General features: G+C 45.3%; 1 long non-coding RNA gene across 1 annotated transcript; it reads right to left on the minus strand.

Moving 5' to 3' along the window:
* Positions 1-925: 925 nt before the first annotated feature.
* On the minus strand, positions 926-8,758 carry LOC120507778. The gene is made up of 3 exons (XR_005628850.1): positions 8,665-8,758; positions 3,880-3,974; positions 926-2,626 (listed from the first exon to the last, which is right to left on the minus strand). It is a non-coding gene; the product is annotated as an uncharacterized LOC120507778 (long non-coding RNA).
* Positions 8,759-15,060: the final 6,302 nt, after the last annotated feature.

Raw genomic sequence — 15,060 nt, forward strand, 5'->3', positions numbered from 1 at the left:
GAGCTGTGGATTAAAATAGATAAAGATGGGCTCGTGTTACACGTGCGTTGGGCTCTGTGGCTGTGCTGAGCACAGACAAACACTCCCTCACATGGGGCCTCTCCAGGGCTCCCTGCAAGAGGCTTTGCTGCACCCACAGGGAAGGCACTGAGCTTTGTTCCTCCAGCTCAGGAAAGGAAAAGCCCCACTGCAGCATGCCAGCCCCAAATCTCACAACTGGAATTGATGAGACTCTCAGAATGGGAAAAACTGGGAACAAAGCAGAGAGAAGTTAAAGGATCTGCTCGTGGTTGTGAGGAGCTTCAGCCAGAACCAGAAAATGTGTGCAGGTCACCCAAGCCCCAAACAAGGCTGGAGTGCAAGACTTCCATTCCATAATACCTTCTGACCATTTCTGTTGTGTTTTCCCCACTTTTCTGCCTGCTCTGCAGTCCCAAGTGTCCATCTAAAATACCATTTGGCATAAGGTATTGTAAGAAATTATACTCACTTCCAAAAATCTAAAAGGTTTATGATATTTGCCTTTTAATTGTGAGAGTCAACCATCACATTACTCATCTATCACAGTATCATTCAGATGTGGCTTCTGAAGCATTACACAGCCTTAAGTGCAATACTCCCCTTTTTTAAGCTACACAAAAGATTTTTAGAGGGTTTTGTTAAATGGTTTAATTGTAAAAATGTGCCAATTCAAGCCATCTTTCCAAGACATACATGCAAAGTATAGTAGGAGATACCTTTTATTTTATTAACTTCATACAGGAAAGCTTTTGAAACTTATACTTTCTTCATCAGCCTGGTGGATAAAAGCTAAGCCAGGCAACTGATACAGCACTGCAGAAGTTTATTAAATTAACCAATTAAACTGAGGCAATACACAATTTACAGAGGCCAAGGCAAACAATAGAAGGTGGAACACACTCCCGGGGCTGAGGCCATCGAGTCGTGTCAGCATTTCCATTATGAAGCTACTTCAGAGTTATTGTGGGAGGTGTGCAATAAAAAAAAAAGAAAATGGTTTAAACCACTGAATTCAGTCATTCTTAGGGATTCCCAGACATGCCCAGGCGGATGGAAGAGCAAGATGCAAACCAGTTTTTCCCTAATTTTGTCACTCAAATTAGAAAGGAGGTGTGGCCTGGGGAAACAGGTTGGCAGTTCCAGGGGAAACAAAAGGAGGCTGGTTCTGCACAGTGCCCTGCTCCCGGCTGGGTGAGAATATGACCATAATGAAGGTGATTAATCAAGTGCTGCACGTTTGTGTGGGCTGAGCCAGAGCCTGCCCAGTAACAGAGCCCTTTGTGGGGATGCAGCAGCATCCTGCCCTCCTCCCAGCCACCCCACCCAAAACAAATCACAAACACTGCAAAGCTGTTTGTGTCCCCAGAGTGAAGCACACAGGGTTACCTGACCCTGGGATTTGTCACCTCTCCAGTGCTGAACCAAAGGGAATGCTTTTCACAACAGGGAGAATCAAGTGCGAGCTGAATTCCCCCAAACATTTGGGTGGCTGGCATCAAATTCCAGTTCGAATCCCAGTTTTAAAGGCTGCTCCTTCCCTATAGAAACAGCACAGATTCTTTGGGTAACACAAAGATCAAGTTCTTTGGGTAACAAAGATCCGGTGGTTTCACATCGCATTTCACAGCACATGAAAACCTTTTCATGAGGTGCAAACCTTTTCACACAGGGAAAAAAGAAAAAAAATAAAAGGGAAAAAAAGAGAGACCAATATGGAAACACTGACACTACATTTACTGTAACAGCCTGATCAGCAGCAACTATAATTCTCCTTCAAAAGGTCACACCCACAATGCTTTCTTTGGCCTGTATACCCTGTATAGTGCCTTGGTCTAACTGGTTAATTTAATGAGCTTCAGAAGTATTTAGTTGCCTGGCTCAAGCAGTTGGACACAATTTAAAGCCAGGTAGCCTGGCATGAGACCACGAGTTGTTTTTGGGATGGCATCTCCAGGGTTCATTGCAGCATCCCAGCTCTGCTCTATCTCCTCCCTGGAAACCAAACAAGCCCAGCTCAGTTCCCAGCAGCACAGATCAGCCACAGGGCTCTGGGGAGAGGAGCAGATTGACAAACCAGGGGTAAATTGAATTATCTGAACCCCCTCGGTGTTGCAGCTCTGCAGCAGAGTTTAAAGGAGCACTGGAAAAGCCGTGGGGTGGCTGGGAAGAGGCAGGATGCCATGGCAGATAAGGACCAGCCTGGAACCCAGGAGACCCACTGCTGCTCCTGCCTTTGCCAGTGGCTCACCACATGACTCTGAAGAAGCAACTCCATGTGGTCTTTTTCTTGCCCCTGTTGCTCTTTTTCTGCTTTGATTATGAAGTTTTCCATGTGATTTCATCATCCTGTTTGTACAAAATATGTATTTGCATAACATCTCACACAACAAGGCCCTGATCACAGCTGGGGTTTCTAGACATAAAAGTTATGAAGAGACATAATAGCAAACTCAGTGTGTTTCAATGCCCATTGTGAGTATTTTGTAACCAGCAGTGGAGATTCCACCAGAATCTGTTGTTGGGCCAAATGACACAGGACGGAGGAAGGTCCAGCATGGAGAATGTTGGCTGATCCTGCTCCTTGCAGGCAGGTCCTAGGGGGCACCTTGGAGATGGGAAAAGGAATTAATTATTTTTTAGGCTAACAGCAAAATCCTAGAACAGCTGCATAGCTCCAACAACCCAATAAAGACACTTTTCTACCCCAACCTCCAGTTTCACCAGATCTTCTCACGGGATCTTGGCGTCTTCAAACCCAAATTCATTGGTTTGGCCTCACATGGACACACTATCCAGTCCTAATCTAACCAAAGGCTATGCCTGAAAGAATACCTCGTGGATGATTCCCAAAATAAACATTATTTCTGCCCAGTGTGTCTCCCTTTATATTCATCTCCAGAATGGTGAACAGCCAGTGAAGAAAAGAAAAGAAATTAAGACAAGTAGTGCCCAATCTTCCATGCCCCAGCTTTGCAGTGAACAACTGTGTGACCAGAGAGCTGCAGAAAAAGGCATCTGAGCCAGCAGGGGCTGAGCTGGAGCCTCAGATCCTGGCTGTAGCAGTGGCAGTGCCCCAAGAACAATACTTAGGAGTAAAGCAATGGCAGCAGCCCCTGGGGCTGTCCAAGACCTAAAATTCCATCCTTCTCCATGGGGAAGGTACAAGATTCTTGGTAGCACCCATGAGTCTGGTCTTACAAGCTACAGGAGGGAGAAAAACCAACTGTAACCTTTATCCCTTTCCAAAGCCCCACAGATCTCCCCAAAACAGAGGCAGAACAACACCAGCAGCAAATGCTGTTGAACATCAGGAAAAAGCAGCATTTTCAGAGCTTGAATTTTTGACATTTGTCCTGTGAACTTAAATACAGATTGGATTTGGATAAGGAAATTCCACACAGGCCAGGAAAATAATGGATATGCAAGTTATCAACATCTACCTTGCAGTTCCTGGGTGTCTTGAAGGCTCCTGCAAAGCATCCACTTGCACAGTGCCAGGAATCCCAGCAAAGTGCCACAATTATTCTAAAGACAATCAGATGGGCAAGTGCAAAAGCAACTTGTTCAAGAGTTTATTAAGTCAGTCACAGGCCAGGAAAATAATGGGTATGCAAGTTATCAACATCTACCTGGCAGTTCCTGGGGGTCTTGAAGGCTCCTGCAAAGCACCCACTTGCACAGTGCCAGGAATTCTAAGTGCCACAATTATTCCAAAGACAATCAGATGGGCAAGTGCAAAAGCAACTTGTTCAAGAGTTTATTAAGTCAGTGACAGAATTTGGGATGCTTAATCTTCACCTGGTTCCCCAGTGCACCCCACAGTGCCAAAGGGCAGCATCCAACCGAGCCTGTGCTCACCTGCTCCTGCTGAGTCCAGTGGAAATTCACCACAATTTCTGCAAAATTTGCAGGTGAGGTTCTTGCCAGTCAAAGCTGTGGCATTCCCTGCACAACTGCAGCATGAACAGCAGTTTGGAAGCTGGAATTGCAACACCCAGTGCTGTGCAGCACAAGGCACTGCAGCCATTCAGAACAAACCCTCTGACACTGAACATTCCTTCCCTGCATGCTCCAGCTGAAGCTGGATGTTCTCTTCCTGATCTCAGTACCTAGGAGGGGGTTTTGTTGTTTTTCTTTTCCTATTTTGAAACTCCTTAAATTAAAATTGTCCCTTTAAAGGGGAAGACAGGCTAGATGGAGTCAAATCCCTGTTCCTTTTGGTGATTTGCTGCACAGGCAGCTGGGACAAAGCTGGCTGGGATGTCAGATTCCTTGTGCTTTAACACAACAGGGCCATTTCCCCACAAGTATTTCTCTAAGATTTCCTTCTCCAGCAAACACCTGAGCAGAAATGACTCACCTACTGTGTTGGCAACTGGCACAGCCCTCTCAGCCCTGGTGCCAAGCCTACACTTAAATTGTTGAAATACAGAAAAGGGGAATTTTCTTTCTGTGGCTTCCAAAAAGGCTTGTCCATCTCTATCTCATAGAAACATTGAATGTCCTGGTCTGGAAGGGACCTACAGGGATCATCCAGTCCAGCCCCTGGCCCTGCACAGACACCCCAACAATCCCACCCTGGGCATTCCTGAGAGCATTTTCCAAACTCTCCTGGAGCTCTGGCATCCTCAGGGCTGTGCCCATCCCTGGGGAGCCTGGGCAGTGCCAGCACCCTCTGGGGAACAACCTTTCCCTAATATTTTGCATAAATAGTAGCCTTATGTCTGGTTGGTTTTTTTTAAGACGGGTAAGAGATAAGTTGGGGTAAAGCATATTTGTAAGACCAGCCATACAGAAAAGTAATTTTTTTCAAGCTCATGAAATGTTATAATGCATCTATTCCTAATCAAATCACTTTTTATTTTTTTCTGCCTGACTTCCTTCAAAAATACTGCATATATATGATCATGGTGTGCATGAGCATGCATCTCTAATAACTTTGGAATGAGCTGGTTGCTTTCAGCCCAATTTGAGAGCAAGACAGGAGTTTCAGAGCTGTCACGTTGCCACAAGTTTCTTTAGAACAGGCAACTGGATGGAAAAGAGAGATCCAGAGGCTGGAAATGTGCAGAGTGAGCTCAACCAGTGTCAGACACCACAAAAATGACATTGTGAAGGCACTGACACTTGGAAGAGCCTCCATGGAACGTTACAAGCAGCCAAGAGATAGAAAGTCACAGTACACCAAGTCCTACCTGAATATTTATTCTGAAGGTTATCATAACAAAAGTAAAAAAAAAAAATGTCTGGCCTTCAAGATACAGCACTCAAAGGAGCAGACAGGACAGCTAAATTCTTCAAAGGAAGCCTACGAGCAAAAGTCTTATTAATTTCAACTAAATCCTGGGCTGGACACTCCTCTTACACCCCTGTAATCATTAATTTCAGAAAAGTGACTTCTGATATACCCCATGGTAAGCCCCAGATCATACAAATCCACTCTTTATTGCCTGAGCAGTGCTGTTGAAAATCAATAGGATTACTCATAATGGTAAAGTTAAGCACCTGTGAAAGTGTCTGCAAGACTGAGGCCTAAGGCCTGGTCTGGGCACAGCTTTTGTACTTGAAAACCTGGTTCAATTAAAGATTTGTTTCGTTTTTGGTTTTATTTTTAAAGAAAACAACAGAATAATTAAAGCCATACAACCACTTTAAAATGGACACATTTTTATTGCTATAATGGGAACTTCCAACAGCACAGCCATTCCCAGGTCACTTGTGCTGCTCCAACTGCACTCCTGGTGCAGGGAATTGTGCCAGCCCTGTTAACAGCAACCACAACTTCTACACCTTGAGCAGCTCAAGGAGCAGTGCCAGCCCACTCTGTCTACTCAAAGCTCTCCAGAAAATTCATGGAAAGCACCTGAAGGACCAAGTAAGACCTATGTTTGAAGGACATTCGGTCTGGAGCCTGTCAAAAAGTAGGAATTTTTTATTTTCTGTCTCCATAAGTTTCTTGCTCTCCTCTGGATGTGCACACATAGGAGGGAAAAAAAGCAACACTGAACACACCTAAGAAACTTTTGAGTCAGACTTTCATCTGTGCAAAATTAAGGAAGGTGAAAAAGATCAAGATTGCCCCACAAGAAGACAACAGAAAAGGAGCGTGCATTCTGTGGAAAGCACCACAAACTTTAGGAGATGCCAGGAGGAAGAGGGGGTGGAACAGTGAACTAACATGTCTGGATTGCTAAGAGGTTAAAAAAAATGTCACACTTTCAAAGAAGAAAAAGACAAAAGACATTAAGAGTAAACAGGAAATTTGGGAAATCTATTTCACTCAAAGTAGCAAACATCTGGAATAAATTGTCAAGAACTTAAGACCATCAAAGCAAAGTATTAATGAGGTTAAGAGGCAGCTAGGCTGGAGGAGGAGACTGAGGAATACAGGGACAAAGAAAAGAGGTGGAGCTGAGACAAACCTGGAGGCAGCAGCCTCTTTAGCCAAAGGGCTTTGTTTCTCCCCTGCCCAATACTTCCTTATCTCCTCATTGCTCCAGGGGTAAAATATGGGGGGTTTCTACTGGATTTTGCTTTATGGAAAGAAAACTATTTCCCCCCCCGCTAAGAATTCCATGCTGGGATCCATGACATGGTACGTCACTGTTGAGCCTCCCAATGTTTAACTCAGAGAAGCACAAGAAAATAAAACACATGCTACCCCTTCCAACAAGAGCTTTCTGAAATCTGAAGTCTTCATCCTTCCCTTTCACACTTCAAATTAAGAATAATTCTTACTTTTGTTTCCAAATGTTGCTTAAAGATGAAAAACACCATCCATTTAATAAAGGGATTTAGCAAACATCTCCATGGATTCAAGAGCTGTCTCTTAAAACTTTTTGGTTTAAAGTAATTCAAACCAGGCTAAACAACACCTTTAAAGATGACAAAACCCAGTAGGCATAAATGAATAAGACGTCTAAGAAGGAAATACTTAGCATGACTTATCCTTTAATATCCAGATCCCTTTCTAGTAGGGATAATCAGAAAGCTCTGTTGGCCCTTACTCAAAAGAAGGGAATGGTCTTCCATCTCTGCCTGGACTCTTATTAACTATATTGGTTGCATTCATGGTCATTAACATCCTTTAAAAGATGATCTTGGGATTTCATTTTCCACCTCCCGTTATTGAGCAACAGAATATTCGTAAAACAGTAGAAGGAAACAATTCAGAAGAAAAAGAAAAGAAAACCTCCAAGTTCCCAACCCTGCCAGTTAAATTACACTAAAGCAAGGATTCAACAGCAAATTGATTTGGGAGCGGCAGGATATATGCACACACATGAAAAAGCACACTGGGGGGGATGGAGAACAATAAAACATGCACTTGCCTGTCCTCTGCTCTAATAACCACATGTAAACTTCAGCCAAGCCTGACAGAGTGGGAGAGGTTTCAAAGATATGAAGTTCCTGTGGGTTTCAGAGTGCAGGCAGCTGGGTAAAGGACAAAGATGCACTCGAGGGCTCCACCAAACTCAAGTGTTTATGAGACACAAGAGAATCCACCCCAGCCTTCATTGTGGTCTAATAGCACAGGGCCCTCCTGCTGTTTGCTATCAGCCTGGCACCCACATCTGAGGAGCCAATGTTTTATTGGGAACATCTGCTCTTGTCTTGGTGAGAGCAGCTGAAGCTGTGCCTCAGCCTCTTCTCCATCAGCTGTTCCCAAATCCATTCCTGCCCCTTTCTGCCCACAGGGAGCCAGCAGGGCTGGTGGGAGGTCACAGGGAAGGCTGAGGGGCACTTCCTCAGAGCCCCCCATGCCCCCACACAGTGCTGGGGCTTTATTTTTAACCTAAAGTTCAAGAAATATGCCTTGGTACTTGCAAGGAGCACTGAGTGATACCATAGGAGTTTTGAGTGACTGGACGCATTCAATGTACTTGAGTTATTTGGTGAATTTAGCCACCGACACAGTGGTCATGAGAGGAGGGGTGACCTCTTCAAGGAAGTAGTTCACAGGTCTGAAGTGGCCTCTGGTCTATCCCTCACTACACTGAATGTAACAAAAGCACCAAAAATCCTGTTCCTCACATCAAGCCCTTCCCCAGAATGCCACCAATACCCACAGCAGTTAAACTGGCCCAGGCCTCTTCTTTTCCTCCCAGTCCTGACACGGAAAACCAATGACAGCAGGCCTTTGAGGAGCTCAGCTCCATTTTTTGCACTGGTTTTACCTGGAGATTTAAACATAACTAGAGGGATCCATCTGGAATAAAAATAAGGATATTTTTTTTTCTCCTTCAGCCAGGCAGCGTGGAGAGGCCCTGCAGTGAGGACACACTGCCCAGCACCGCAGGGCTTCACCCATCCCAGCAGGCACAAAACACAGCAGATCTCCAGCAGTAAAAGCAGGTGGTTGTTTTTCCAGGGACTTTAATGAGTGTTGTAGTGGCTGGAAAAGGTGATAAGCTTTCTGTGTTATATGAAAAGCCAGGGGGTTACTTTATATAATCAGCCACAGCTGACTAAACAGGGCACTGAAAGTCACTCACAGCCAAGGGAAGACAAAACAACAAAACCCCCACAACCTTCCCATCCCTCCTCCCCAAAGAACCCATTCCCCAGGCACAATCCCAGGGCTGTTCCAAGGCCTCCAACCCCCTAATTAAAATCCTCCTTGGAAAAAAAACACCGGCTTACCTTGGCATGCCAAGGCCTTAGCTCCACCTGGGCTGTGCAGCAGGGCCAGGGCAGGACATGGAGCAGCCCTGGAATGAGCCCTCCTCATCCTCCCTGGCAGCTCCCTTGGGGCAGGGCAGCCCCTTGCCATTAACAGCCCCCTGTTAATTAACCTGTGGGGCTGGAGGAGCTCCAGCTGTGGGACAGCTCCTGGAGCCTCCCCGTGTTTTTTCTCCCAAGGTACAGAAACACTGGAGCTAAGAAAGAGGTTTCAAACACGTTGCATTAAATACTTGCCAGTTGTCTTCAGCAGCAGCTCGAAGGCATTACAGTACTTAACAAATCGGGATTTTGAATTTGGCAGACCTGAAAATATTTCACATGGACTCATGAGGCTGCAGTTTAATGTAAAAATGCAGGTGGAAAAGCTCACTTTCACCTCAGGGAGAGGAGCCCTGGCCAGAGCCTTCAGCTGGTGGCTGTAGTTCAGTGTGGGAAGGTAAAACCTGGTGGCATTTGGTGCCACAGCAGAGAGGACACTGGGGGTGACTGCCAGCAGCCAGGCTGTGACACCCTCAGGGGTCTGCCCACACCGCCACATACGTGTTTCACCTTGGAACAAAACTGGATTTTTCCACCTTTTCCAGGGCAGTAACACACTGTATTTCAGCATTACCTGTTTGTACAAAGCTGGGTGAACTGTAACACCAATTTAAAAATAAATCACTGGTATTTCCACAAGGCTTTTTGCAATTCCAGACAAAATACGGATACTTGTACTGCTTCAGCACTTGGTTCACACCAGTATTATTTTTCCAAGCATTAAGTTCTGTCACAGCCTTTGCACTCAGCCTGGTTGGGGAGGGGCATGATCCTTGCTGAAACTGGCTAATGCCTGTTCTACAATAATAAAATAAAAAAAACCCTTTCTGGCTGCAATTTAATCTGCATCCTTTTTACATTGATATCTTAAAGGCACTGGCTTACTAGGAAGTTCATGGAGATTTATCTCTTTCTCGCCTGTTAGAGGAAGCCTCTCCCCATCCCACCCTACTCTCTGGTCATGAACTTTCTGCTCATCACATCTGTGGTGGTACCTGCAGCTTCCAAACCTTAAAGGGACAAGGCTGTTTGGATCTCCCCTCACTTTTACATAAGTCCTCTTACCCTAGGAAAGGGCAGCTGCTGTCTTTTAATCATTATTAAAAAAAAATTCCTGCCTGGCCTGGCATCTGAGCTCTGTATTCCTGCTGAAGCAGCTGACCAAACACAAGCTTGCTCGTATATTTTGCAAAAAAAATTATGTTTCTCAGGTCAGCAGGCACATTAAGCAATTATTTAAACTGAAAGGTACAGTAACAAATGGCAACAGTTCACCAGATAAGGACTCAAGGAGGTATTGCCATGCTTGACCCTAAATACCTGAGTTAGCATTCCTGGGCTCCTGCTTTACAACCAGTGTGGTTGGACAGATGCTTGCAGGGGCTGAATCAGAGGAGAGAGGAGTTTAAGTGCCACAAAATCCCTGTTCAAGGACCTCTCTCCCTTCAGCCTCTGAGAAGTCCTACAGAGAGGAACCCCCTTGAATATCTACTACATCCAAGTGGCCAAAGTGAACTAAATACCCGTGAGAATCCCCCAAGTTCCATAACCCTGATAAAACTTCCCAGATCTGTACGTCAGGAAACCGTTGTTTCAAATACTGTGCCCACATTTGCTTCAAGGACCCAGATTCTGGCTCCTTCGTATGGCTCCAAAACGCCTGAGTTTGGAAGGGGGCTCCATAGCAGGGAAGAGCCCTCAGGTGCTGCAGCTGGACAGACAGCTCTGCACAGCACCAGCATCCCAGGAGTATTCCTTCATCAGCTGGGAGCTCCTGTCCTGGGTTCACAATCCCTGGGATTTGGAGATTTTCTGATACAAGCCATAGGCTCCCCTCCAGGAATCCAAGTGGATTTACTCTTGCATTTAACCCAGCTGCACTGAAGCTATTTTTTGCCCATTCACAGTGGGAAGTCCCCTCTCCTTGGGCATTGTCACAGGTTGGCTCAGAGAGATGTGGCTCATGGACATCCTGCTGGTGACCAGCTGAATTCAAACAGACTGAGGAGGAAATGAGGTGAGGCCCAAAGATGCAGAACTTTCTCTGTAGCTGCAGGCAGGTTAAAGACCAGTACCCCTGAGTACAGTTAAAACATGTCCAACATGAATTATCATTGATAAAATCATTTCAAGATGACAAGGGACAAGGAAAAGGAGGAGGATGAGACTGTCCCAGGATCAGATACTCTTCAATATTAACATTTAGCAGGCTGAAACAGAGAACATTCAAAATTTTTGGATGATGGGCTATAAGCTAATGCAGCTTATGTGGAGTTTGGAGGATTGGGATAGAATTCAGAACAGCTTTAAATTAAAGGAGATAGAAAGCTAATGAGAAGGAATTAAAGATCAGTGCAGGTTGTTACATGTTAGAAGAAAGTAAAATTCAAGGAGTAATGGTCAGTAATTAGTCAGGGTGTAGCTGCTATGGGGGGATCTGGGGTTCAAAGTGCAGCACAGATAGATCAGGTGTCACCCCAGAGCAAGGGCAGTGTCCCCTGGGCTGTGCTGACTGTGCTGACACGTGTAACATCAGCATCTCAGGGGTTTGCAGTGGGAGGGCACCACAGGGGATTGTCCAGACCAAACCTCCTGCTCAGAGCAGCACCACGATTCCCAGGGCCAAATCCAGCTGGGTTTGGGATATCTCCAGCAATGTTTGGGAGCTCCACAACCCATCTTGCCAAGCTGTTCTGATAGCTGATCACGTTCACAGTCCAAGAGTTTAAAGGGGCTTTCCTTATTCCAGCATGTCCATTGCCTCTCATCCTGTACACGGACACTGCTGGGAAGAACTTGGATTTGTTGTACTCAGTACCACCACCCAGATCATTGATGAAAATGTTAAATGCTCTTGGCATTGTTTTCAAATAGAAAAAGGAGGCTCCAGACAATCTACACCTCGTTAACATTCGTGAAAATTCAAGGTATATCCTCAGATAACCCCTGCTGGCACATTACCAAAGTAACAGAGGCAGAGGGAATCAGATCTGAGGAACTTTCTGGGATAGAGAGAAGAAGCTACAAGGGGATCAGAAACAAGCAGTTATTAAGGAAGAGAGGTCTGGAATAAACTTCTACCCACATTGCCTAGAAACATTCATAACCTTCAGTGCTGCTGAATCACAGAGGGGGGGATTGGTTTCTTTGGCTTTTTACAAACAATCAACCTCTGAAATAATTATTTCAATCTTGCTGGTGCTGGAATTTTGTGTCCAAGTTGGCATACAATGTTTAAAAACAAAATATGCCCAAATTTAAGGTAATCCTAAAGAGAGCAAGAAAAATTAGGAGTGGAGAAAAGATTACTGGGAAGAAAAGTTGGAAAAAGAATATTGAAAAAAGAAAACTAAACAGGCTTCCACTGTGCTAACGTCATTACAGAGAGGATGCAAAGGATGAAATTGGCTTAATTTGCAGACAGAAAGATTTAGGTTAGGGGGGAAAAATGCATAAATCTAAGGCTAGCTTTGGACTTGAGGCTACCTACAAAGTTTAGACAGGTCAGACAAACGTTTGCAACAACAATCCTGCCTCTAAGCAGAACAACAAACTGGGGGAACTCATGAGAACCTTTCCCCGCAGTCTATTTCAAATAGACTCTTTCTGCTCTCCCCTTTCACAAGGTTTCAGGAAGGTTTATGGGATCAAACTTGCAAGAGTTAATAAAATACATTATCAATTCCACCCTGCTTCTTTGTTTTTTCCCATCCAAATAGTGATTGTTTGTGAAAGGGCTGACACTGAAGAGCAACTGCCAGGGTTCATGCAAGTTCATTTCCCATCTGATCATTTTAATGATGCTTGGTGAAAATCTGTTTTGTGGAATTAATCGGAGCTCTTTGTTCCCTTTGGTTATTTGAATCTGCATCCAAACCCCATGAGCACAGCCCTATGTCCCCCAATGAAAGTGGAGATTGAAATGAAATTGGGGTTGATACAGGCTTTTTTTGAATCTTGAATATTTTCATGATGCTTATATGAACATTTGTCCTTCCCCTTTATAGAAGGGGGAGCATGAAAACCCCAAATTGTCTTGCATGATGGTCCAAGGGTCCAAGGTACAACCAAATTGGTGGCATAGCCCAATCCAAAGATCTCCTCAAGCATTCTGCAACAGGCTCCTCAACTGCACTGCCCTTGAAGTGCCATAATTCTGGGGTAACAGACAAAAAAAAAAAAAAGTAAGAAATGGGTTTTGAACCAAGATAAAAGTGCAGCAACAAGGAAGGAGCAGAACTGCAAAAAGCCTGAAGGCACACAGGGTCAGATGGAACCCGGGGCTTTGCACAGCCACAAACCACTTCAGAGGGTCTGCAGAGCTCTGGTGGTTGGGAGCACCCTGGTGGTGCTTCACTGTTTGGTGCTGCAGGGCATCACAGCTGCACCCTGGTTTGGTCCCACCAGGAACCAAAGGGAATTTGGACTGAATTCCAAGCAGAGCTTCTGGTTTAGCTTCCTCCAAAAATGTTACCCAGGTTGCTCAAGGTAAGTAAGAGCAATCAAGTGATTTGCTTCAAAATTGCAATCCAAACTAAACCTCTCCTTATGGTAAAGCCTGGCTTAACCTAATCCATGCTCAGGTGGTCCTGCTTTCCATCCTCCCCACAGCTCCCTGCTCCTGCCCCATCTGCAGGTGTGAGGGAGCCTGCAGCAGGGCAAGGTAAAGTGACCTCAGCAAGATCTAAAGAAGGCAGAACTAAAGAGGGAGGGATGTCAGCTCCCAGAGTCCAGAAAGGAAATTTAGGGAGCAAAGAGGTTTCTTCTCAGTCAGCACCTGCTGTGTGTGTTTGAGCCCTGGTGCTGACCTGGAGGGAGGGAGTGGGGGGGTGCAACCAGGGGAAGGGGAGAATGTGGAACTGCTCAGACCAGACTCCCATCAGCCTGAGAAGTCACAGGAGCTGCACTGGAAGAAGTCATGCAGCAGTTACAGATGAAGAAGGACTCATCAAAAACTGTGCTTTGATGGAAAAGTGTGACCTCATCTTTCAAGAGCATTATCCTCCAAGTTTTTGCCTACCAGCTTGCATGAAGAAAAGTAAATCTCTCTAGATTGAAGGCCAAAGGTAAGCCTGAGTGCTGTTTCATCTCGTCTTCAGCCTCATTCTGAAATCTTCACACACTGTAAAAACCATAAGCACTGTCTGACATCTGATGCCTGAGTGACTTCAGCTCAGTACTCACTTGGTGGGGAATGTGATTTTGTGGGGCTTATGCAAGGTAGCATGACACTTTGTACATGAGTTTGTGCCACAAAAGAGCATTTTACAGACCCACCTGCCAAAAAATTTCCATATTAGATCTGCAAATGAAACATGTGTCCCCATGAGCAGCTCAGTTCTTTGCTGAGAGGAGCTGTCACTTGCTTGGATCTACAGAAGAGCCTAAAGCAGAAGCCCATACATAAATCACCTTTTTGCTTGTGCCAACAGAAAATCCTCAATCTCCATGCACTCCTACTGCCAATCTACAACCCCATCCCATGGACAGTGGTTACAGACTGTGAGAAAAAACATTCTGGGGAGAAAAAACAGTGGTTAAAGCTGGGCTTGTCCAGGAAAGCTCAGGAGGTGGAAGGACAGGTCGTGTGGGCTCTTGCATTTCAAGAAGATTTCTGAGTCACCAAAGCCCAGTGAGGCTGCTCATTGTGTTGGGAGGGACAGCTCTGGGTGACAGAACAGGTGGCAAGAAGTGCTAAAGCCTTGTCCACATCTTCAGCAAGATTCCTGCAGGAAAGGAGCGAATTTTGCCTCAGCTGTGTCCACTGATATATTTAAAAGAGATAATTCCTACTGGATACAATTGGGAACCAACTTGTTGTACTGGAAAAACAGTGCTGGTGCAGGAATGTTCACACAACTCCTGCACACAGGGGCAAAGGGAGGTTTATTTTATTAATCCTCTGTGTGCTAAGAGCCTTCTCACTCCAGTTGTTCTCTATTACTGAAGTGCAGAGTGCAGGATTTTGCTGGAACAACAGAACATGCAGGTAGGGGTGAATGTCACACCCCTCAGCCATGCAGATGTTAGAGCTTTCTCATGGAATTTCTGCCCCTCTTGATGAGGGCAGAATTCAGCACATTGCCCTCAAGTTCTCTTCCTACAAGGCCTAAGAAGATGGAAACAGAAAATAAGTGGCTTGTTTCTTCCTCTCAGTGTCTGTGGGACTGTGGCTCCAGCAGCACTGATGCACAAGGAAAGCATTTTCATGAGCTGTTAAAACAGCAGAAGCTTGTTTTCCTTTGGCTGCAGCATCCTTCTGCCTCCCACGCAGGAAGTGTTCATGCAATATTCCACATAGGCAGAATATGTCCC

This window comes from Passer montanus, unplaced genomic scaffold (assembly GCF_014805655.1).
Source record: "Passer montanus isolate IOZ18808 unplaced genomic scaffold, ASM1480565v1 scaffold44, whole genome shotgun sequence".
Taxonomy (NCBI): domain Eukaryota; kingdom Metazoa; phylum Chordata; class Aves; order Passeriformes; family Passeridae; genus Passer; species Passer montanus.